At 41.4% G+C, this 25,909-nt stretch overlaps 1 protein-coding gene across 1 annotated transcript in view; it reads left to right on the top strand.

Moving 5' to 3' along the window:
* The window catches only part of ADRA1B (adrenoceptor alpha 1B), a 338,447-nt gene that overhangs the window by 217,611 nt on the left and 94,927 nt on the right, over positions 1–25,909 (top strand). The gene's annotated exons all lie outside the window — the stretch shown is intronic.

Genomic DNA, 25,909 nt, shown 5'->3' with positions numbered 1-25,909 from the left:
TCAGAAGATCTCATATGGATATTTGTCTAAATCGCAGTTTTAAGCAGGAATCAAGTCCATGCACTCTCCCCTCACACATTCTGCTAGTCATCACCTCTAAGGTCATGGTTACTTAGAGAAAATTCAAATACTTGTTTTTTTCCTCACAAAAAAAAAAATCAAGCATTTGTCTTTTTTGTTTTTCTGTCAGCTTTAGAGGAAAGAAAATATTTCAAAATGCAGTGCTCATGTAAGTGCAATTCAAATACATGCTTTTGAAAGAAGCCACAAATGCCATTTATAATTGTTTGTAATGCTGAGTTTTCTGCAATGTAATTTCCCTTGTGCTATTCAACAGTTTTCTTGAGCAAGTGTTCTTTCATTCTTTCTTTCTTTCTTTTTTGTGGAATATGGTAAAGACAAATAGAAGGAAAGACATTCCCAGTGATTCAATAAACTCCATGTAGACTTTGCACGAATCCTACACAGCATTTACATGTCAGTGTGATAAGCAGCAGTGCTAATCACATATTCATGCTGCTCATCACGCTTATTGTGCAGTATTGTACTGGCCAGGAAACCATGCAGAGCAGTACAAGTGCAGAAAGATGAAGCATTCAAGTCTGCCTACGGGTAAATCTACTCCGTGAGATTGACAGCCACAATGACTACCAGAGCTGAAAATACTGCAATACCTGTAATAATAACAAAGTAAAGCAAAGTGTACAGAGCGCAATGTACACTAAATTATTTGCAGTATGAAATAATGGGGTCTATATCAAAAAACCTAATTGTCAAATAACTATTCATCGAACCCAAATTGTCGAAACCTCTCTTCATCGAACAGTCGTTTCATCATATTTTGTTCACAGGGAAAAGCAATGATTAGCTGTCATCAGGAATTTGCCCTTTTCTCCACTGTAGTGTGATCTCAGAGTTGGTATATTTAGTTGAGGGGTTGTGGGGGTGAAGCCCCCCACTTGGGTGGGTTTTATATTTTTAGAGTGTAGTGATGGGTGCTAGATTGGCTGGCCATTTGTTTTCCCTGTGAAAAGGTTCAATGAAGAGGCTGTTCAATAAAGAGAGGTTTTGACAAATTGGGTTCTACGAATACTTATTTGACAAATAGTTTTTTTGCTGAAATGATATAAAGCTAAAATAATGGAGGGGGAGGGTAAACAACAAGGGCAAATACAAGGAAAGGTACACTGGGCAGAGAAAGTGTGTGATGAAAATGTGCACAGACATGAATGATAGGAATGAATAAAGAGGAAGAGGGTATGGTAAGTATGGAAATGTCCCCAAGATAGGATATGCCAATGTATGCACACTTTCAAGACGTCAGTAGCATAACTTTATGTGCATATGTAAATAACACAGTATGTACTACAGTTTAAACCTCCCGAAAAAGTATATTATAATATAAACACATATGATAGTATATATGTGACAGTCGCACAAGGTTACATGTCAATGGAGGTAAATGGTTGTGATATAAACATCACTAACATGCTCACTGTAGAGCAGCAGTCCCCAACCACCAGGCTGTATCGGTATCGGGCCATGGATCATTTATCATTTATTACCAAGTCAAACAGAAGGGAGTGAAACAAAAAAGTGAATGTGTCACACAAGGTTACATGTTAATGGAGGTAAATGGTTGTGCTATAAACTTCACTGATATGCTCACTGTAGATCAGCGGTCCCCAACTGCTAGCCCATGGATCGGACCCGGGCCATGGATCATTTACCAGGTCACATTCACTTTTTTGTTTCACTCCCTTCTGTGTGACCTGGTAATAAATGATCCATGGCCCGGCTCCGATCCATGGGCTGGCAGTTGGGGACCGCTGATCTACAGTGAGCATATCAGTGAAGTTTATAGCACAACCATTTACCTCCATTAACATGTAACCTTGTGTGACACATTCACTTTTTTGTTTCACTCCCTTCTGTGTATCACACAAGGTTACATGTTAATGGAGGTAAATTGTTGTGATATAAACATCACTGATATGCTCACTGTAGATCAGCGGTCCCCAACTGCCAGCCCATGGATCGGTACCGGGCCGTGGATCATTTGTTACCAGGTCACACAGAAGGCAGTGAAACAAAAAAGTGAATGTGTCTATGTATGTATGTGAGTGTGTTTATGTTTCTGTCTGCGTGTGTGAGTGAATGTGTGCATGTAATCAGAATGCATGTGTGTGTGAAAGCAGAAGAGACTATGTATGTGTACATGAGAGAGTGATCAGTAAAATCGGGCAAGCCATTATTTTACACTCGTTAAGCAGCGCTTTTGCTGTTTAGCAAGTGTAAAATAAAAATAAATGAAACAGAAAAGAAGTGTGTGTGTGTGTGTGTGTGTGTGTGTGTGTGTGTGTGTGTGTGTGTGTGTGTGTGTGTGTGTGTGTGTTTGTGTATGTGTGTCTGTCTGTCTAACTGTGTGTCTGTCTGTCTCTCTGTGTGTTTATATATGTTTCTGAATGCGTGTGTGAGTGAATGCTTGCATGAAAGCAGAACAGACTCTGTGTGTGTTTGCGTGAGAGACAGAGAGAGAGAGAGAAAGAGAGATAGACAGAGAGTAAAGAGTAAGAGCAATCCCTATCAGCAGCATGAATTAAGAGGTTTGAATACCTCTCGCCCATACCTCTCAACCTCTCACACAATAAATCTGGACAGAACCCATAGCTCTCAACCTCTGGGCACAAAAAAATCTGGACAAAGCCAAAAATAATAGAGGGCAAAGCCCCAAAAATAGGGACAAATTTTAAATATTGCTCTTATAAACTTAGAAAGTTGATAGAATGCAACCTGAGCAGCCAAGTGTTCCGGATCATGTGGAATGATCCGCATTTAACATTGAAATTGCCCACTGTTCCACTGTTCCACATCGAACAGTGGTGGCGCCACTACACACGTTTTGATTAGTTTGTATACCGCCATTACATCCAATCAGCATCATAGTATACGAACCAATCAACTAACCTCTTCTGAGGCAAAGGGAGACAATGAAAAACAACACAATTCATCCAATCAGGCAATGGCACTAGTTTTCGGGTGACTGCAATATAGTCAAACTGATAAAAGTTTTGAATGGCCAAAAGTGTGCTGATGACTGGTGCTGCAAGTGATGATACAAAAATGGTCCTGGAGGATGCAAAGCTGCTGCACCTTCTCCCATCTGCTTACTTCAGAGAGGAACCTGGCAGCTCTTCTTCCAGCTCTCTTATTGGTCCAGGTAAGTAAGCTTTAAATATGGTTGGAAGCTGTTACTGACAGGTATGCAAGCAGACCATTCAAAACTTTTTTTTTGTTGGAGCTTTTGTTTTATTACTTTTTACATGCCTCTCCCCTAAACAACTAGAGATGAGATACTTCAAAACTTGAAATGTCAGATAAACTTCTTAATGTGTTATTTCAGTATCATTGTAGATGTTAGTTGCTAGTGTCTTTTTGATCTAATCCAGGTGCATGTAGCATACCTATCAACCTCTTAGTACAAGAAATGTGGATAAAGCCAAAAATAATGGGGAAACAAAGACCCCAAAATGGGGACAGATTTTTAAATATTGTTCTTATAAACTTTGAAAGATGCTAGATTCAGAAAAAGGTTTCCATTAGGTTTGTGTACCTATCGACCATACCTCTCAACCTCTCTCACAATAAATCTGGACACAGCCTGAAATTATAGGAACAGATTTTAAATATTGTGCTTATAAACTTACAAAGTTGATAAAATAAGCACTGAAAACCCTGCCTCCATTTCCAACACCCTATCTTTGTGAAGTGAGGTTCTCTGCAATGACAGCAACCAAAACGAAATTACAGAGTAGACTGGACATAAGGAACACACTTCGGGTGTCATTGTCTTCCATCATCCCTATGGGACCATTTTCTTGCAGGGAAACAAGCTCAGGGTTCCCATTGATTCTGTTTTATGGTGAGTTGTATTTATTATGCACTTTACTATGCTTTATTTTTATGCAAACGCGATGGCTGGTGTATGGAAAATTGTCTTACATAAAACCGGTCCTTGGTGCAAAAAAGGTTGGAGACTGCTGCTGTAGAGGGCACTTAGCAAGGAGAGTATATACAATAGGGGTTATGTGCATACTCTGAAGATCTGCAAAATGACTTGCTTGAATATGACTGATGTCACCATAGCTCTCAACCAATCAGGAACACATAGCAACAGACTTCTGGACAAATTAATAACTTATTATACATGTTCTGCAGTAACAGGTGTAATGATTGCCATTATTTTATAATGGGGAATTCATCACCCCTTCCCCAAAAGTGTCCACTTTTTGGAGGGGTCAAGAGAGATGGTGTTAAACCTGGAGTTGAAATAAGGTGCAAACCTGATGAGTTGAGAGGTTTGCATGACACATAAGCCACAATCCGTCCTGCAAGAATCAAACCCATGCCATCAATGTTGTCACTGAGCTGTGTATTTATTGGATACAACATAAAAAGAGGTATCAAACACACATCTAGCAGAACACCTTGAAGGGAAGTCTGCGCTGTCAAATTCTAATGGGCATACATCCCAGAAATAGTTCTGTATGGACTACCAGATGTGGGAGCTCACTGTGCCAAATGTGACACACTTGACTAAAGCATCCCTGCCTGATGTAGGTATCGGCCATACAGATACAAACACTACACTATTGGATTCCCTGTACACAGCTGTGTAGTGCATGCTTCTGCCAGGTGCTAAAGCAATGGATATTCTCTGAAGCATCTGCAGTTGTTGTGTGACTTACAAAGTGATCTGTGATAATGAAAGGTACAGCAGTATGTGAGACTGACGCTAATACATCAACTATGCCCATGTGCACAGAAATTACAGGAGTGTAATGTCAAGTGTCAGTGATTGAGGAAGCTGTCACTGTAATATTGTACAATATATGGAGCACACTCTGTAAGAACATGTCAAACCTCAACACATGTGCCATATCATCACTACCCCTCTGACATTGTCAGTGAAAATGTTATACTGCCATGAAATCATAACCTATATCTGTATGTATTCATGCAAACTATCAAGTGGTAATACTGATGTGATGTAGTGGTACATCCATAACACAGTACAGTCACTCTACAGCTGCACTTATGCTACAATTAGACTTCAGGCTGTACATCACCTCCAAATAAAACCTTGGGTATGAATCACATGTGACACACTGGAACTGTTAACACAGTCATACAACTCTACCTATTTCACTTCATTACATAAGTTGTACATCATATGCCTATATGTTTATTAGTGGAAATGTGTGAGTGAGACCCCTGACTGGACACATGACAACTGAGCTGGATGTGGCTCATGCAGAACAGTTAATGACACAAATGCTGACAGTCACACAATGCTGCTAGGGAACATCTGTATAATCCTTTTGAACAGAAACACAATAGTGTATATAATAAGTTCACCAAGGTTGCAAGTGAATCTCAAAATGTCATATGTTTTTGTAAGTAACAGCATTACAACATGCTGATGAACCCAGGAGTATGTGGCTATGTAATCACTATGACGTAATATTGCTGTATGCCGGATAACATTTACAGATGCTAGGTATACACATCACATGCACTCCTTTACCATACTGCAGCTGTCACTGTGATGGCTGAATGAGAACTGTGTAGAATGTTGATATACTCCACTACAAGAATACATGCCTTAGTAAGGCAACAATATGCATACCATCATAAAATGTCTCCAGTCATCAGGAGGCATATTACTACAGCTGTTATGGAAGGAATATGTAACTAAATATCAGCAGTGGGCATCAATACAGTAGCTCAAATCCCAAACAGGAATGTACTGTTGTAGGACTACAGTACATCCACACATTAACATAGCACATGTGCGTGATAACAAGTTCGACATGTGCAATGTTCATAGGGTCATAGGAGATTTCTAGGCTTAACGGCTAAGAGCCCATACAAGCCTAGCCATTATTATCTCATTTAACCCAAATCACTATCAATAGGTAAGGGAAGATAGTATGGGTACTTGTGTATGTGGTTGATTTTATTATAGACTGCCTCTGTCCATAAGGGACATGGGCACCACCCCATAACTGAATTAGCAATCACACATCCAGTGGTGTGGAGATGGCATGTAGAGGGTCATGGAGGGTCTCTGCTTCATGACGTGTGTATGCATCTTTGAGACAATGACAGCCTGAGGGTCTGCAGAAAGGATGTTATATGGACAGAGGGGAAAAAGGTTATGTTGGATTCAGGGGGGCTATGAAAAAGGTTCTCCTGAGTGGGAGTCAAATAACAGATTCAATGCATCATACACTGATTGTGACATAACACCCACCCATACACGCACCTGTTGACTGTGGCCAGATATGATCACCTTACCTGTCTGGGCATACAACCTGGATTCCATACAACATATGACTAGTGCCACCGAAAAAGTTCTAACTTACACTCTGTTAGATAGATTGCATTTTATGGATGATGACATCATCAGTGTATACTGAGAAGAACATATTGGAAGGAGTGTCTGACATAGCTGTGGACTCACATCTTGGTGTAAAATCATCTCCAGACTAATAGTTGAAGGGAAAACACACACACACACACACACACACACACACAGAAGTTAACTACTGCAAGATTAGAACCCATACCTATCTAGGTGCACATGCTAGAGACCACAGTAGCTAACATTAATGCTACCAAAGAAGTCTGACTTTAATAATGTCAGTGTGCACTTTATATACAGGATGACATCATCAGTGTATGCTGAGAAGAAGATGTTAGGAGGAGTGTCTAACATAGCTGCGGACTCGCATGACATTGCAAATGTGTCTCCAGACTGATAGTGGAAGGAAGACACACACACAAGTTGACTGCTGTGAGATTAGTGCACCTACCTATCTGGGTTACACAAGCTAGAAAGCACAATATTTAATGCTAGCACCACTGCAGAAATGCAACATAAACAGTCTCAGAGTGCAGTTTAATAAGGATGACATAATCAGTATATGCTTTGAAGAAGAAGTTGGGAGGGCTGTTTGAATTTGCTGTGGAGTCATGTAGCAGTGTAAAAAAATATCGCCGGAATGCTGCTTGAGTGAGAGCAGCAGGACCTGGAGTCCTCCTCAGTTGACTATACACACACAAGTTGACTTTTAGGAGATTAGAACCCTTATCTACCTAGTTACACAAGCTAAAGAGCACACAACTTAATGTTACTGCCACCACAGAAGTCTGACTTTAGCACTGTTAGAGTACATTTTACAGAGGATGACATCATCATAGTGTTGCAGGTAATATATAATGTTATGAGACTTGAGTGCAAAGCCAGGATTTGTGATATGATTGTGCAACTGCAATTTGCAAAAGTACTTATAAATACATCCTGGCAACCTAGGTCAAACAAGCTGTTATGAATACATATTGCAGCAGTGAAGGTATGTCCACATTAATCATGCATGCCCAATTTCCACTGTAACTATAAACCCATACCAAATGTAACAATGCAATTAGGCTATGTAATTCTAGAGTCTGACAATGGCCCAAGTACTGATATATCATTTGCAAGTGCATTGCTGCAGGGCACACATGAGTATCAGAAAGTATGTGTTCAGTCAAGCACACATGTCACTGCTATACTCTTGTGTTTATGAATGCATTTCCATGTATCAGAGGATTACAGCCCAGTAAGCAGAGTTAGACATGCTGTACACCTCTTCACAAAGCACATCACCAAGAATCTGATTTGTGCGGATGATGGCAAAGTATTAGTGCATGCATGATTCTAATTTCAGGAATTCAACTTAGACTTGTGAAGTAATAGAGTCCACTGGTGCTCATTGCCAAATTGTGTGCAAATAGGGACATACAGTAACTGACCTGATTGGCGTTAACTGCCAAATGCATCTGTTTGTTGTTAATGTTTCATGTGTCAGGCTTACAAGATATGTTATGGGAGAAATTGCTGGCAGCTAGTATGTTGTGCATGCTGTACCCTATATCTGAAATGTTGTGGCCAAAGTTTTTTTACAAAAATAACTGTTAGCCTTGCCTTTCCACTGTTGCATGCCATTAAGCACCGAGCAAACCTGGTTCTCTGCTTAAGAAAAACAGTGAAAAATTGAATGTAGTACCCCTTCCTTCATGCAAACAAGCACAGCAACAATGTGTGCAGTCAGCACTCTGGACAGTATTGAGTGTGGAAAATGCACATAATGCCTAGCTTTCTCTTTGGCACAAGGTGTAAGAGCAGTGAGCTCCTGGACAGAGCACAGGTGAGCCAGGGTTCAAATCTAGATGACTTTTTTTTTTTTACAAATGATGTCAGGGTGTCATTAGCTAAGTAAATAAGTAAATGTGATTAGGACTGCAAATGTGATTATCAATGACTGCACTAAAGTGTGTGTCTTCCCCAAATTATATCAGTAATGCCTAACTCAATGCACTCAAACTCACAAGTTAATTGTGTGCACAGCTTGCTACAAATGACAAGGGGTGGTACATTTTTTGAAATGATCAGCATGACTCAGCAGATATGCTAACTATTTGTGTAGGGCCAAATATCCTGAAAAGTATGTGCAGTGTGCTTCTACACAGTAAGGACAGTTTCCACGTCATATTAGATGAACATCTCATCCATCATATTACTAAAGATGCTACAGTATATTCTGGTGAGACAGAGGAAGTGATGACAAACACAGGGCTGTAGAGGGCATAGGAGGTGCTGTCCTGGCACATTCATGAACATCCTAATGGTGTGTTGGTATAATGTGTCATCAATCAGAATATGTCCTTCTCTGTAGCACGAATTACATGAGATCAACCAAAGCCTGAGTACTGGCTTCATCATAGCTGAGTGGAGGACAGCCACTGTCGTCCCTTTGCACAAAGGTGGAGTATCCACCAATCCTGGAATTTATAGACCCATCAGCCTCACTAGCCTGATCTGCAAGGCCATGGAACAGATTGTCATGGACCTCATTAACAAGGACATTAGCAACCTCCAAACACTCGATTCCACACAGTTTGGATTTGTCAAGGGGAGGTCATGCCTGTTAAATTTGGTTGACTTCTTTGAAACAGTCACCAAAGCCATGGACGAGGGAAAGGCAGTGGACACCACCTACCTTGACCTGGCCAAAGCCTTTGATACTATTCCCCACTCAGGTATAATAGATAAACTCTCTCGACTAGGCATAAATCCATGTTACCAGATGGGTAGCACACTGGCTCACTGATAGAACCCACCTAGTCAAAATAGGGGAAGCCACCTCAAGCAGTAGACACATAATGAGTGGTGTACCCCAGGGATCAGTCTTGGGGCCTCTGTTGTTTGGGATCTACTTTTTTGAGGTGCAGGCCAAAACCAGTTGGTTATGGCTGACCAAGTTTGCACATGACTGCAAGCTGGGTGCTATCGTCAATTCCCCTAGTGATGTGGACATCATCCAAGGAGGTCTCAGCCAAACAAATGGCTGTTCCAGTAACATGACCTTAAACTGAATGCCAAAAAATGCATCATCATCCCCTTTAGGGAGAGTGATGTCCCCACAAATTATCACATTAATAACAAGGTCCTAAGCACACAATCAGTTGTGAGGTACTTGGGCAGCCAGATTGATAGCAAACTGACTTTTGACCATCATATTGCCTCCATTGTATGAAAAGCTTTCTACATGGCCCACCTCATTAGTAAGGGTATCTCATCCAGGGACAAGGAGGTCATAACATCCATGTATGCTTCCCTTATAAGACCCATTATTGAGTACAATGCCCTTTCGGCATATAACTCACAAAGCACATGCAGGATCTGGAGAGGCCACAGAGGTTCCTCACCAGAGAATCTAGGGCCTCAAGCATCTACCCTACACAGATAGGCTAAAAGCCCTGTCATAGGTTCATAGGTGTTTACTTAGCTAATGACCACAAGGGCCTTTTTAAGCCTAGTCATGCATCCCAAATCTCTGACAAGTTCTGATACCCTTGATACGTGTAAGCATGGGCCTGAAAGATGAACCATTTACAGGTTATCTCTGTCCATTAGAGACATAGGTACCAAACCAGGGATGAATTTCCGGTTTCCCATCCAATTGCCCAAGTTGCACTTAAATTGGATTAAGAAGGAACTCTGCTTCACATGGATGGGGAGCCTGTCCCATGTCTCTCTACTCAGTCTCATACAGACTCCTCAGAGGTGACCTCTGTCTGGCATACAAAGCAATCTCAGACCCCGCCTTGATGAGACTGCTGCATATCTGCAAATAAAGCTCCACTCAAGTAACCCACACGCACAACCTCAACCTGGTTTGTGACATCAGTAGAACTTGTTGGCTGGAGAGATTTGTGTCCCAGGGACTCCCCCTTCTATAGAATAGACTCCTTCTCCACATCAAGCAGAGTACCTCATTAACCCTTTTTAACTATAACCTGGATAACTGGATGGGGAACAGAAAATATACACCTGGGATTCCACCTGTGTGCCTGCTAGACAGGGGCATTGGGTGCTGACTTGTTGGAACATGGGCTAAAGTCTTGGCTAGGCTTGTAAGGGCCTCAGGGATAACGGTGTAGTAACTTCCTATGGTCCTGTAAGGCTAGAGGAGATACAGAGTGATAATTAATGGATCTATATATATATATATATATATATATATATATATATATATATATATATATATATATATATATATATGTATCTGTTTGAAGAATATATATATATATATATATATATATCTGTTTGAAGAAGATGTGGGACATCTGAAATATAATGGTGCCATATGGGAACTGATTTTTGACAGTTATATCAATTGTGGCCTACCTTACAGTTTACTTGATAGGAGTATCATACTTATGTAGGAGAAGGGGTAGATGATGGATAGGCAACAGATCCACAGGAAAGACACCTCTGAAAACAGTCCTTAACAGCATCCCCAACTGCTGGGTTACAAGCCATGACAAGATGCAAACATACATTTATGCATGTCATCATCACCTGAATATGGTACAAAGGGAATCCTAAAACAGATTTTGAAACTTTGCACATTACAGGAGCACTGATAATCTATAGAATTAAGGTAACATGTTGGTATTATCCATCAGAAGAGTCATGACAGTATGCAGAAACAATAAGATAACCTTTACTTCCATCAGCGTAGTAGATACACATGTAAAGAGAGGTGGGACTAAAGGGGTGACTAGAAGGAGAGATGGACATACATATAACAATGTTTGGTGTAAGGGAACATTTGTGGACTTATTTTCAGTGTGTTTTCATTATTAACCTGACATGCTCTGTAGCATGAAGTGACTGATATAGGAGTGAAGAAGTGTTAGGAGAGGACACAAGCTTATGAAAAGCAGAACAAGGTTGGATAAATATCTCATAGTTGTGGGGATAGATGTTACTTCAAATAATCTTTTTTGGCCAGTATTCAATATATCTCCATGAGAACTCATAACTGCAGCAAATGTTAAGTTGTGGGTGATCAGAAATACCATAGACACATAACATCACACTAAGAAATGATGTGAGATGCAGCTGGAATTAAATCCTTGATGCTTTAGGCAAAAACAATTTTCAGTCAATTAATTTATGTCAGCACTACCTAGGAAGTTGCACTTTGTTACATCCAGCAGTCGAAGAGCTGTCAGAGTAACTGTTTCAATGTAGTGCCTTTACTCTGCCTTAAGTCTTTATTCCTATACTGCAGCAAGTTTAAGCACCTTTGCATGAAGATAACAGGACTAGAGTGGCCAATGACAAAAACTCACTAGGTTTTGCAATAAGTCGTGAATAGCCATTCACCGCAACTTGGCATTGGTGTGCAATACCAAACATCATGCAGACAAAAAGTGGAAGCTTTTTATGGGCCATCTCTGGCCATGTATGTTGTGTGTGATTCTATTTTTTGACCATATTAAACATGTGAAAAATGGGGTTGATAGGAAAGTGGTGAAATGAGGAGGCAAGCAAAGGAAGAACAAAGGGGAAGCATTACAGGCATTTGTAGAAGGGGATTGGGACAGAACCATAAATATCCACTTCTTCACCACAGTAATGTGCACAGGTGGACCAAATTTGATGAACTGGACTGTCAGTACAAAACGAATAGGTGACAGCAATGCAATAATGTTGTATAGCCAATTGGACCAAATCAAGTGTGTCGAAGACACAGATGTGAAGTGAAGAGCAATGCATGGGACAATGTTTTTTTTTTTTGTGGTACAGGTATCCATTTGAGGGGTTCAAAAAGTGAAGAATGTTAGGCAAGGGACCTATGAATGTGAGGGTCAGGTAGGTAGGGTAGGTGAGAAAGCAGGTGCAGACAAACTGGACATGCAAGACAGACACAGAGATGGTGATGGACACAAAATAGATAGGAGGATATCATGATTAAGGAGAGGTGGATGACATCATAGACACCCTCACAACTGTCACCACTTGGGAGTCTTTTTTTAATTTTTATGACCACCTTCTCCAGTTAGCTGATGCAAGCACTAAGGCCACTTTCTATCACATCACACACCATCCCTGGCAGCTTCTGGCAGGTGCCATAAATACCACCTCCACCAGGACTGCCAGAGGATAACACTGAACCACCAGCCAGGATACTGGACCAGGTAGGGCAGGAGTTGTGGAGGCAGTACTGCTATATTGCATCCCAGAGGTGCTGGATGTTGATGCAGCAGCTTGTAGAGGGTTGGCAGGCTGAGATGCAGCAGCTGGCCCTCCTCCTTGTGCTGAAATGCATTTGTATTATTGGCAGATGGGTATGACTGAATGGTGCAATTCTATGTAACCCAAAAAAGAAATATTTAAAAAAAGGATAGATAAGGGGTGGGGTAAGAAGAAAAAGAAAAGAGATGATTAAACCCATGATATGTCACATTCATTCTTTATTACAATAAATAGCCATTTATTATTATCCCTGCTATAGAATTTTCACACTCCCCAAAATGATTGTGAATTGTTACACGTAATCCTTGGAATATTCACATATTCCATAGATGCTTTCAAAGATGCTACAAGTAAGTTAACAACATGGCATTAAAGCCAATATTACTGTATTTCAACTGTAGAAATAATACTTGTTGAATGTGAATCTGTAAGTTAGCTGTGGGAAATTGAATGGGAAATTAACCTGCATAATCTGAATACACTACCACACTTGCCTAATGCATTCACCAACAGCTACAAGGGAAAGCTGCAGGCTTGCTGTTACAGTTAAGGTATGCATGCTGAAGTTGCTACTGATGTACAGAGTCACAATAATTAATACAATTGGCGTTAGTTGTGCTGCAGACATACACCTTGCCTCTCTGAGTCATGCCAATCTCTCATCATGTGCCTCCCTGTTCAACGCAATTTCTTCTGCAGCTGTAAAATACATAATGACATGAAAGCATTATGTATACCATTTTTGGCTATCTACACCATTCAATATAATTTTAAGTTGCTTGATCCATATACTGACACAATTGGGGGTGTTAGCAGTTAAAAATGCATCCAGAGTTTTGCCTGCTTTTGCGTCTTAAGGTCAGTGTAGTAGTGCATACACTGCACCCCAGTGCATGGTATGCCAGTTGCACTAGAGGCAGCCTTGACTAGGCTGTTCCAAGCCTCAGCCTTGTACTGGGACCAGTATAGTCCCCCTGCAGCAACCTCCAGCTGTAGCACTTGACAAGGAGTACAACAAAGATTTTTATTTTATTTATTTTATTTTACATTTGTTGACCGGGCTAGTCTGGCTGGATACATGTCCATTTTCAGCAGAGGCCCGAGGAGAAAAGCTCCACTAAATACTAAGTAAATTACAAATAATCATTACTGTTTAGAAATATCAAAAATTAGAAGTCATAACAACACACAGAATGCAAGATACTTTCAAAGAGAAGCAAGTTTACAATAAGCAGTTCATTACATATTAGCAATTATACATAAAATGTACATAGTTAGATTAGAACAGTAAAAGGAGGAGAAATCAGACAGGTAGTGATGAGAAGAGTGAAGGAGAAATATAGTGTGATTTTGGACTCCTCCACACCCCACCTCTGTGCCCCTGAATTTGGCACCATATTTCCTATCACCTAGCATGTCTGCAGAGATCCTCCAACAACAGTAGCAATGGTTTCCTGGCAAATTGTGGTCTCATGTTTTACATCCAGTGAGCAAACATGTACAACCATGCCAACTGCATTTGGGTGATAAGCACAGAGAGACATTGCTAAACAAAGAGGAAGGGAGTTTATAAAACAACAAAGATGATATGAAACTTGGCAATGATCTTTGGCATGTGTGATGCTATACCTGTCACACTTTGTCCAATGGTCAACAGTGAAATGCTCAGTGGCTTGGTTTCTAAGCCTTGACTTTACAGGTATCAATGGAATGACTAGGCACATATTTTATTGGGACTCAAACACTGTTAAAATAATTCGTACAACATGGGATTCAAACCTACGTAAAAGAAAATACATACATTTCCACACAGATGATTACTCCTCCTTGCCACAGAAGAAGCACTTGTCAACCATGGTCATTAAAGATATACAGCTTAAAGAGTTACTGGTGTTATACTTCAGTTAGGCCTGTATGTGTGTGACATTAAATGGTCCTGGCTCATACATTCTCATGTGTGATGCAGGACTAATGTCTGACAATATGTTGGAAATGGAGAGAATTTCATGACTTTAGTAATAGAGTTTGGAGTTAGGGTACGTACCTTACAATACATTCTGTTTTAAAGTTATAGTTGGGTTATTGGAGGGGAGTAGAGGATTGTCAGTACTCTATTTTGTTCATCAGAGATATGCAACTGCATTTGTTTATTACATAATCATTATTGTCATGCTAAACCAGTTACACACATCATCAACTGTGGTTCATATGTCAGTCATTATTGATCTATGATACCTACAATAGTATGTGTACGCAAACAGTAATGATAACTTTCAGTAAATCAACCTACTATACATAGCTATTGGTACGTAGTATAACCTTTATAATCAAGGTTTTTGGACCAATGACACCCTTACTAAATGGTAGAGGTGGCTGGATTTGAACCCTGGCTTACCTGTGTTCTGCCCATAAACTCACTGTAATTACACCTGGGCCCACAGGAAAAGCTAGGCAGCAGGTGTATTTTCTCCAGTCAGTACTGCCTACAGTGCTGACCACCATGCAATGCTACTGAGCCTCTTTGCTCAGAGGAAGGTGGATCAAATTAAAATTTTCACTCTTTTTCCTTAAGCTGTGTACCATGTTTGGTATGCAACACACAAATGGAAAAGACAATAGCAAACACATTATGACCTCCCCCTCACTAAAAATATGTACTGTGAGATTGAAACTCTACTTTACCTCTGTTCTCTATTTTTTAGCTCACCATATTTATAACTTGTGCCACAGAGACAGTCAGCTAACATGTGGAATTTCTGTAGTGGTTACCATCCATGGTGCTGACTGCCATACAATGCCACTAAGGGTGTTTGCACTCTATAAGGTGACTGAAATTAAATGTTTTTCACTTTTTTCTTAATCAGTGAACCATGTTTGCACTATGCCATGCACCTCTCCCATGGTAAAGGCAAAAAAAATGTAAAAAAGATAAAAAAGGGAAATAAAGGTTAAGCAATCAGACAGCTCTGGACTTGAGCCATCAGACTATTTAACTTAAACAGCACAGTTGTAGTAGGTTATCTCTCATTGCCACAGACACAGCTTTCCAACAACACTCAAAATGTGGATACAAGCAATTCACATTTCATATCCAGTATTAAATAGTTCATACCGTTGGACACTCTCAGTTGATTGCATGTGTTGGTAACATATTTAGTGGAATGAGTGATCACATATTATTTATGAATATGATTGCAAAACTCCAGCTCTGTCTTCTCCTTGTATTCTGGGAATTCTTCCCTTATCTCTGCTTTACTACCAGACATGCAATCTCTAGTGCATATCCTCTCATTTTCTTTTAAGGTGTGATACAAATACATGAAAGTGAACAACAGTTTTCAGCAAAGGCAGGATATTGTGCTATTATGCCAAATAAATATGCATGATGGGTGTTTGGTTTTGTTTAAAAGCTCACTGCAGTTAATTCCACACACTTTGTAAGTGTATCCTCACAGACACACCCACTTCACTGAAGGGTATTTGTGAAGTAAAACACAGGTTTTGCTTCAGTCAGAGAGTAATCATTCACAGTTGCAACTTAGTCATTAGCACCAAACAATGGTGTGGAGGACACACTATGTTTACATCTGTTACAGGAAGTCAAAAGTTTGGTATAAAGCAATTCTAATGAGTTCACACCTCATTTGCATCTTCAGAGTGCTCAGAGAGCTGAATCTACACTAAAAGGTAACCACATAGATAGGGAACTTGAAGGTGAGGAAATTGTTTTGTGATGGAAAAGATTGTGACTACTATTTCTTTGAAGGAGAATTTTCTGTAAAAAATAATATATTTGTTAAGATATGTTTCTCTTATTCAAGTCTATTTACATGCTAACATTAGGAATGCACTTATACTGACAGTAGAAAAATAAAGTTTAATCTGTATGCATTTCTTATATGTGCTTCACTACTAGCATAGGCAGTTCTTTCAGTGCTTTACATGTGTGAGAAGGGAAGCTTATGCTTACAGCACAGTATGTTGTTACCATTTGCTTTTGCAGTTTCACCTGATATTGGAGACAACTGTATTATGTTTTTCATCCAATGTAAGGTGTTGGGAATGTGGCTAACAGTGATGTTATGCTTCTCAGATGTCCGAGGGCAACCTCCATAATAGTGGTGGGCACAGTGAAAATTGACTGGCATTCTACTTTGCATTCTTGACTATTTAGCAATGATAACTGTCATCCAGTATTCAAGAACATAACTACAGTTTTGAGTATTGGAATGTTGACAGAATGGGTGTTTGTCCAGACACTTTCATTTTGTTGGAGGTTTGGTGGGGGGGGGGGGCAACCTACCATTCTGCCCTAAATAAGAACTGTTTTTCAAGTGCATTATGTTGACAATGAGTACACATTCCATGACTTCAGTAGCTCAAACACACACTCTATGATGTTTTTTGTTTGAGCATGTGCCTCATTATAGTGTTCATGTGTGTGTGTGTGTGTGTGTGTGTGTGTGTGTGTGTGTGTGTGTGTGTGTGTGTGTGTGTGTGTGTGTGTGTGTGTGTGTGTGTGTGTGTGTGTGTGTGTGTGTGTGTGTGTGTGCACACATGCCTGTGTGTGAGTTCATTCCTGATGGTCATCATCAGCCATGGTTCTAGTGCATCCTTTGCATTCCCCAGTGAATGCCCTTGTGGGCTTTCACCCCTGGAAAACCTCTGGGAGTTGTGGTATCTGCTGGGGTTGCAAGCACACACATTCAGGATGATTCCTCTAGCATACACATGACCAGGCAGTTAATGGAGTGGAACCCCTTTCTGTTGATGTAGACTCTTCCTTGACCCCCCCGGGTGGTGATTTGATCTCAATGTGGGTACAATTTGTTGCACCCAAGACTTCATCAAAGTGTGCTATGGGTAGAGCTCCTGTATAGTTTAAACTCTGCCCAGGAAGGTATGGGGCAATATATATAGTCACTGGCATGCTGTAGCATAGCATTCAGGAAACGGTGTGGAATCCTGCATGCTGATGCCTGTGACACCCCCAGAATGTCCCCTGTGGGTCTCTGAAAGGTTCCTTTAGCTAACATTCTATGTGCTACACATACTTTGGTCTCCACTGGTATCAGTTCCCCTTGGTTTGCCCTTGGTCTCAGGTGAGGACAACAAAGGTTGCAGAGTTCCTTGAGTGTGTCGCTATTCACCCTATAGCCCTCTACTATTTCCACTTCATGAAGACCATGAAAAGTTAAATGGGGTCTAAATACCCTTCTCCTCCTTGCCCAAGGTCCATCAGCAGCAGCAGCATAGAGTTGAGCCTGTTGCACGAACAAGTGCAGCAGCAGCCCTTAGCATTCTTTCTTTTTTCCTGTGTAGTTTCTGTGGCTGTATTCCGAAAGGTTCTACAGTACAGGGCAAATGATTACACGGAATGTACACAATTTCTTTATAGCTTGTTGAATAGCTTCTCCATGTTGGATTGGTTGAATAGCATATAATTTAGCTGCTTATGCACTAATTAGCATGACACGATGTTTACCCAGTTTGCATGGCTCTTCACTTCATGTAGAGCTGTTTACTGAATGCAAATAAGCCCACTATCATGTGTGCAACACAAGCACGGTGTGACCGAGCCATGTAGCATTTACTGAATCCATCCTATTAACATTACAGTCCCTTTCACATAACAAAGGAGGAAAATTTCCTCTGCTATATATATTCAAAGGGCTATTTATATATGCTCTAGGGTAATACTTAAAAAAATTCTCAGTAATTAATATGGAGAATTGTAATACATATATTAGCATATTATAACATAAATTAGTACTTGAAACAGATGCTTATTAAAATGCACAAACATAAAAAAGCACATTAACTTATCATGATTTTATAGCATCAAAATGCAGACTTAAATTATGTTTTTGGCCAAGAAAGGTTTTAAAAAATGCAAAAAAGGGAGCTACCTATATAAACTTTCCCACTTGCTTTTGCTAGCCACCATTAACTCATCCATAATCTTTAAATGCATTAGAGAAATAACACATTTAGAGTATAAGGGGGTATAATTTTCTCAGTTCTGTGTATATCTACTGTATTTTCTTTTAAAGACATTGTTCGAAGAGTGAAAAACTTCATACCGGTCAAGCAAGAAATATCACATTCATTCCCCTGATTCTGTATCTTGTACACTTCCAAAATGTTATGCGATTTTCCTTCATTTTCAGAGACTTTTTTGGGAAACAGTGTTTTCCCCTTGTTTATGACTTGCATGTTGGTTTCATACAAGGAATTGCTGCTCCTGTGATGGCAATTTATTTATTTATTTATTTATTTATTTATTTATTTATTTATTTGTTTATTTATTTGACATTTGTTTACCAGAAAAGTCCGACTTGGAACAAAGACAATTTTCAGTGGTGGCCCGGGGAGAAAAGCTCCAGATGCATGTGTTTATGACATGGGAGGAAACTGCAGCACTTGGAGGACACTCACACAAACACAGGGAGGACATGCAGGATCCACAAAGAAGGCACCCTAGCTGAGAATCGAACGGGAGAACCTATTGTTGTGAGGAGACAACACTATAGCTGGACCACTGCACCATCCAGTTATGATGTACCCCAGTATTTTTCAGTACTACCCTCTTGTGTTTGAGTATATCAGACACTGCCTCATTTTGTTTTGTTACCATCTTACTCCTGATATCTAGAACCCTTAGATTTAATTATCTCAGCATTTTATTTAAATTCATCATGACCTATAGCTAACTCCCTCTAGATTGTTTACAGCCATTTTACACTATTAATTTTTCCCCTCTACTCCACCAACTGAAGCCATAATAAAGATATTTTTTCCTTACAGTATACAGTGCAGACACTGATAGTTATTAAGTTTTTTTTTTTTTCTAGTAACTTCCGCCTTTGCCTCATTGATATATAATGTTTTACTTTTTTCCATTAAGCAGATGTCTCATCCTATACATGTTTCAAATGCTAGAATTTGCTTTACTCATTGCCCTTTTTGGAGACAATAGATAATATTGCACTGATTTTTTTCTGTCTTCTCCCAATGTTTGTAAAGAAGCCGTGTCATTTAAAATCCTGAATTCTAAGACAGACAGAAAACATTGCACAATGTAGAGCTTCAACCCTGTAAGAACAGTACAGTGAACACACATTATACTTCTTTATACTGTGAGAACTACTTTGATTTTGCATAGTATGTATTATATTATATATGTCTGACACTCCCGGCTTTTGTATTTTTTACATGTTTGCCACATGGCCTAGGTAATAACTGAAACGAGTTTTGTACCAGTCCACCCAATCAGTTAACAAACAGACAGACAGACAGACAGTAAGTAAGTAAATAAATAAAAAAATAAAGCCAATCCCTGAAGATCTGCACTAGTTTTTCAAATATTTGTTGAGACTCCATGATGTTATGTCCAGTAGCACTACCCATGCCAAGGAAAGGCAGCACCTCTGACAACAACAGTGCATATGTACTACATATGAAAGGACCCACACACCTTACTCAGTCATGTGTTTTTTTCCCAGCATAAAAACTGCATCAAGCATCTTATTCTGTGCCCTTGTAGTCCCCAGGATTTGATGTCTGAAAGCCCCAACCATGGCACCAGACATACCCTGTATTCCACAATTCATGGCTCACACATATTTCTACATTCCTTACTACCAAAACCCCAAAAGCAGTTGTTTTTGTGACCTCTGGGATCTGCAAACACTCTCCTGAGTTACTTCTTTGAATGTTGTTAGCACCTCCTTTGTTCTTACTGGTGAGACTTCCTTAGAAGAACTCAGATGTTCTTAGTGTTTCACTGTTGCAGTCATCACCTGTGGGGATATCCCTGCTGTGGTAGCCTTCGGCTGGCCCGAATACCAGAGTCAATGTTTTTCTGCGTTGGCTGCTGTCGCCTGCTGACTGATGTCAGATCGCCAGTGCTATAAAGCAAGGCAGCCAATGCCATTACATCAGTCTTTCTTGCCGTGGAGCCTGTAGCAGAAGCATTTCACAAGTGTGCTGGTCAGTCACTACCAGAGTTCGATTTACAGCTGAAAATGTCTAAAGATAAGTACCCCATTAGGGATCCTTTTTTCTTGCACTAACTGATGTCCGAAAAATTTAACAATTGTCTCGCCTTTGGAAAGCAGATCCCACACCGAGACTTTCATTCATACTGCATCACTTGTTTAGGCCCAGACCACGATGTCCCCTGTTGCCAGTTCTGTGCCCTCTTTAATGCGAGAACCATTTGCTGTAGAGTTCTTATTGTAGACAGGTATTTTTGCCTTCCATCTTCACATTCCGAAATGGCATCCAGCAGAAACAATCTGTAGACATACTGAAAAAACGTAGAGATAAAGATAGAGACAGACCACACAAGGCTAAACCTTCTGATGACGTTACTGCTAAGCAGGTCATCAGTTCTCCAGAATTCAGTAAGGCACTTTCGCAGCCCTTGATGCCCAATACAATATCTACACAGGCCTCTACCAAGACCCTTTCAGAGTCTGGTATGCCATAGAAATGTCTTCATCTTTGGTTGTCTCTGCCTCGGATGGGTCCGGAGGCATGATGCAGGCACCGGCTTCCGTGGAGGCCCTTCACACTACCAATTCTAGACAAAAAACAATGTCTTATCATCCGACTATCGTTTCTCTCAGACCAATGGATACTCTTAGGCCTAGAAGCCAACCCACTCCTAGAAATTCTACCCCTAGCCACCATCTTACTCCTGCTCCACCACCCCAAGCCCACATGCTTAACATGGCAGAGGATCTTATCTCCCTTATCAGGGGTAGTCAGGCTACAACTTCTAAAAGGAAAAGACACCCTTCTCCTGAAATAATGACAGAACAGGATTCTGAGGAATCTGATTAGTCAGATTTTGAAGAGGAACAACAACCTCTGACTGCTTATGAGGATTTAGATGCAGGGGAATTTATCCCTTCTGTCTCCCCACTAAAAGACATTTCCTTTGGGGAAGCCCTTCACACTCTCAGGGAACATTTCCACTGGGAATCTCAGGACTTCCCCCAATCTAAGAAAAGACTAAGAGAGTTCTAGATCTGCCCCAGCACAGACCCCTGGCCATCCCCCCTATCTTAGAAGTGGTGGATGATGTTTTCCATGAATCCAGTGTAGCCCCTGATGCCCACCCACCTGCTTCCAGTAAACTTGACAGGTATTACAGAGTACCAAATTCTCACAAATACTTGTACAAAAATCCTGCTGCAGACCAGGAGGTCATTACATGGGGGCCTAAAGGAGCTAAGGCTAGTTCTGCAAAGAATCCTATTCCTTCTGACAAGGATTCCAGAGCTCTGGACAGATAGGGTAAAAAAGTACACATCTCTGCAACTTTAGCTATCAGAGCACTCAACTGTCAGTTCCATATGTTAAAATATCAACAACACATTTTGGAACTTTTAAAGCAAAATATTTCAATCTTTCCTGACCGTTTCAATTCGAAAGAATTAGCAGATTTACTGCATTTTACTTGTAGAGTGGCTAAACACTCATTACACTGTGGATATGATGCCCTAGAAGCCTCAAGCAGGGCAGCAGTGTCAGGATCTGTCATTAGGAGATATGCATGGTTGAAGGAACAACCTCTCCCTGATCATGTCAAGTCTAAATTAATTGATGTACCCTTGGATATGGACCGCTTGTTTGGAGCAAAAGCAGAAGAGGTGCTTAAAAACATGGAAGACAAAGCAAAATCTATGCAAACAGTAAAAGATTTCTTTCAGGTTCAACCTCATAGGTTCAGCAGGCATTTTCCCTCTAAGCACTGGTCCTTTCCTGCACTTAGCAGATGGGGCAAGGTAAGCCCTGCAGGGGCAGACCATCCAGGCTCCTATCGCAGGGACAACAGAGAACCAAACAGTGGACCACCTCTGCCCCAAAGGCAGGGAGTTGTAAGCCATCCTTCTATGGCAAAAACTCTCAATGACTCCCTCTCCCATCTGCCCTTCTTTCACTTACCAAAACTAGGAGGAAGGCTCTCCCTCTGCAAAGAAAATTGGCTTTCAGTAATAAAGGGCCAACGGGTCTTAAAGATCATTCTTCAGGGATACAAATTCTCTTTCTACAAATTCCCAATTCCAAGAGGGTACCCAGACTTACCCCCCAAATCAATGGGCAGAGGCACTGAAACAAGTCCAAATTCTCATATCCCAGGAGGCAGTAGAACCTGTTCCCCCAGATCAAACAGGCAAAGGCTTTTATTCCAGACTATTCCTTGTTCCCAGAAAAGAGGGCACTTGGTGCACCATTCTGGATCTATCCATTCTGAACACCTCCCTGGTGGTCCCCAAATTTAAGATGCTAACTTTGCAGCAGCTGCTGCCTATGCTGACAAAAAATGCCTGGTTAGTGACCCTAGACCTAAAGGATGCCTACCTCCATATCCCCATAAGGGAATCCTACAGGAAATTCCTGCACTTCAGAGCAGGCTCACAACACTTTCAGTTCTCTGCACTACCTTTTGGCTTATCTACTGCTCCCAGGGTATTCACCAAATGCTTAGCCCCGGCCATAGCATTTTGCAGACAGAGACATATACAGATTTACCCTTATCTGGACGACTGCCTCATTCAGGCAGAGTGCAAAGACAAGCTGCTCCAGGACCTCCTCTTTGTCAAAACCCTCCTAACTTCCTTAGGATTCAACATCAATGAGAAGAAATCAAAACTAACACCCTCCAGGAGGATCATTTTCTTGGAAGCACTGCTAGATACAGCATCCTAAATGGCCTTCCTATCCCCAGAAAAGCAGAGCTTCCTGCCTCTCTACTTTTCCCAGCTGGCTTCCAGAAGTCACCTCACTGTGAGAAAGTTCCTTTAAGCCTTGGAGTATATGGCATCTTGCATCCTTCTAATTCCTCTGGCCAGGCTTCACATGAGAAAATGTCAGTGGTGTTTAAAGAACCTTTGGTGTCAGCACTCTCAGCCTCTAGAGACCTCTCTCCCTCTGATCCCCTGTATAAGGGATGGGTTTCTCTGGTGGGCAGGGGCCTGTGCCAAGAACAAGAGTCTTGCCTTCACCCTTCACCCTGCTGGGCAGACCATTACCACAGATGCCTCAGACATTGCTTGGGGTGCTCACCTAGAAGGCAGGTGCACCCAAGGTCTTTGGGATGCCCAGCACCTTTCCTTACACATCAACCAGCAGAAAATGATGGCAGTACAAAAGGTTCTGACATCCTTCAAACTCCGTCTCAAGCCAGGGGTTCTCCTTATCAAACCAGACAACACCACAGTAATGTGGTACATCAACAAACAGGGAGGGACCCAATCTTACACTCTGTGCAGTCTAGCCATGAACCTCTGGCTGACAGCCTCTTCCATGGGTCTACACCTAATAGCCCAATACCTATGAGGGATCAACAACACCCTGGCAGACCACTTAAGCAGGAACTTACTGGACCCCCACAAATGGCAGCTCCAGAGGAAAATCTTTTTACAGATCACTCAGGAGTGGAGGACTCTGGAGGTGGATCTCTTTACTTCGCACCTCAACCATCAGCTGAAAAAGGTTTGTACCAGGGAGTATCGCCACCTAGTGTGGAAGGTGGATGCCTTGACCTTCCCCTGGAACACCCTCTTTGTGTACGCATTCCCTCCTCTGCCTCTTATTTCTAAGGTACTGATCAAAATAAGGGAGGAGAGGCCAAAGGCTATCCTCATTGCTCCAGAGTGGCCCAGACAACATTGGTACCACTTGCTGCGCAGCCTGACATTACAGCCTCCCAGGCTGCTTCCCCTGATTTCAGGCCTCCTGACTCAGGTGGCAGGGGGGGGGCGTGTTGCACCCAGACTTGCAGACTCTCAAACTATCAGCATGGCTGATACACTAAAGGCAAACAAGGGGCCCCTGTTAAACAAGCAGGTCCTGGATATTATTATAGAGGTCAGAAGGCCCAGCACCAGAAAATCTTATGCAGGAAAATGGAAAATATTCTGCTCCTGGAACCAGTCCAGAGGGGGCAATACCTCACAACCTTGCATCCCTCTTATCCTGAACTACCTAGCGGAGCTACTTAATAGTGGCCTCTCCTTTTCTTCTATTAAAATCCATGCCTCAGCCATTTCAGCTCATTTTGACACAGCTCAGCCCCTGTTCTCCCATCATTTGATCAAACAATTCCTCAGAGGGGATTCTAATATCAGACCTACAGGAAGGCCACCCACACCAACCTGGGACCTGAATTATGTTTTTGAAAAAACTAACCTTACCACACTTCATACCTGCTGCTTCAGCAGAACTAAGATACCTCTCCTGGTAGACTGCTTTTCTCCTAGCTATCACCTCAGCTAGAAGGGTTTCAGAACTTCAGGCACTGATGGCCATTGAGCCCTTCATCATTTTCCACGCAGACAGGGTTTCCCCTGAGGACTAACCCCCTGCTTTATGACCAAGGTGGAATCTAATGTGAGTCTCAACTAGGCCATACATCTACCAACCTTTTTCCTAACCCTCAAAACAAGGAGGAAAGAATTTTGCACTCACTAGATGTACACAGACAGCTGAGATACAATCTGGACTGTACTAAACCCTTCAGGAAAACAAACCAACTACTTGTCAGCTTTGTCCCAGGGGCAGAGGGGAAGGCCATTTCCAAACCAACCATTTCCAAATGGATATCACACTGTATCCAGTTCTGCTACAGATTACATGGGAACCCCTTCCCCTAAATCTATTCGAACCCACTCCACTAGGGCAGCCTTCACTTCCACAGCATTCCTCAGAGGAGTTCCCACCAGGGACATCCTGGAAGCTGCCACCTGGACTTCTGTCCATACCTTTACCAAGCATTACCACCTACCTCTATTTTCTAAGGCTAGGGCAGGGTTTGCCTCTGCAGTTCTGCAGGACTTGCTGATCCAGGCCTAGGTCTCTTACTAATCCTACCAACCCTCTCCACAGCTTTGGGAATCCTTCCACAGGTGATGACTGCAACAGTGAAACACAAAGAACATAGTACAGTTATGTTCACTTACCATAAATGTAGATGTACGAGTTTATTCATTGTTGCAGTCCTGGTTTCCATCCCTCCTTCCCCCTTATATCTTCTTTCTTTAGGGAGACATAAGCTTCTCTAGGTGGCTTTTAACCACCAGAACCTCTTTAACATATTACTTGGGCTTCTGACTGGTTAGGGCAAGAAAAACTGATGTAATGGCTGCCTTGCTTTATAGCACTGGCGACCTGACATTAGTCAGCAGGCAACAAGCCAATGCAGAAAAACATTGACTTTGGTATTCGGGCTGACAAAGT

This window comes from Protopterus annectens, chromosome 9.part0 (assembly GCF_019279795.1).
Source record: "Protopterus annectens isolate FY-2018-M chromosome 9.part0, PAN1.0, whole genome shotgun sequence".
Classification (NCBI taxonomy): Eukaryota; Metazoa; Chordata; order Ceratodontiformes; family Protopteridae; genus Protopterus; species Protopterus annectens.
Note: the sequence above shows the minus strand (reverse complement) of the source record. Positions and strands in the feature narration are given on the sequence as shown.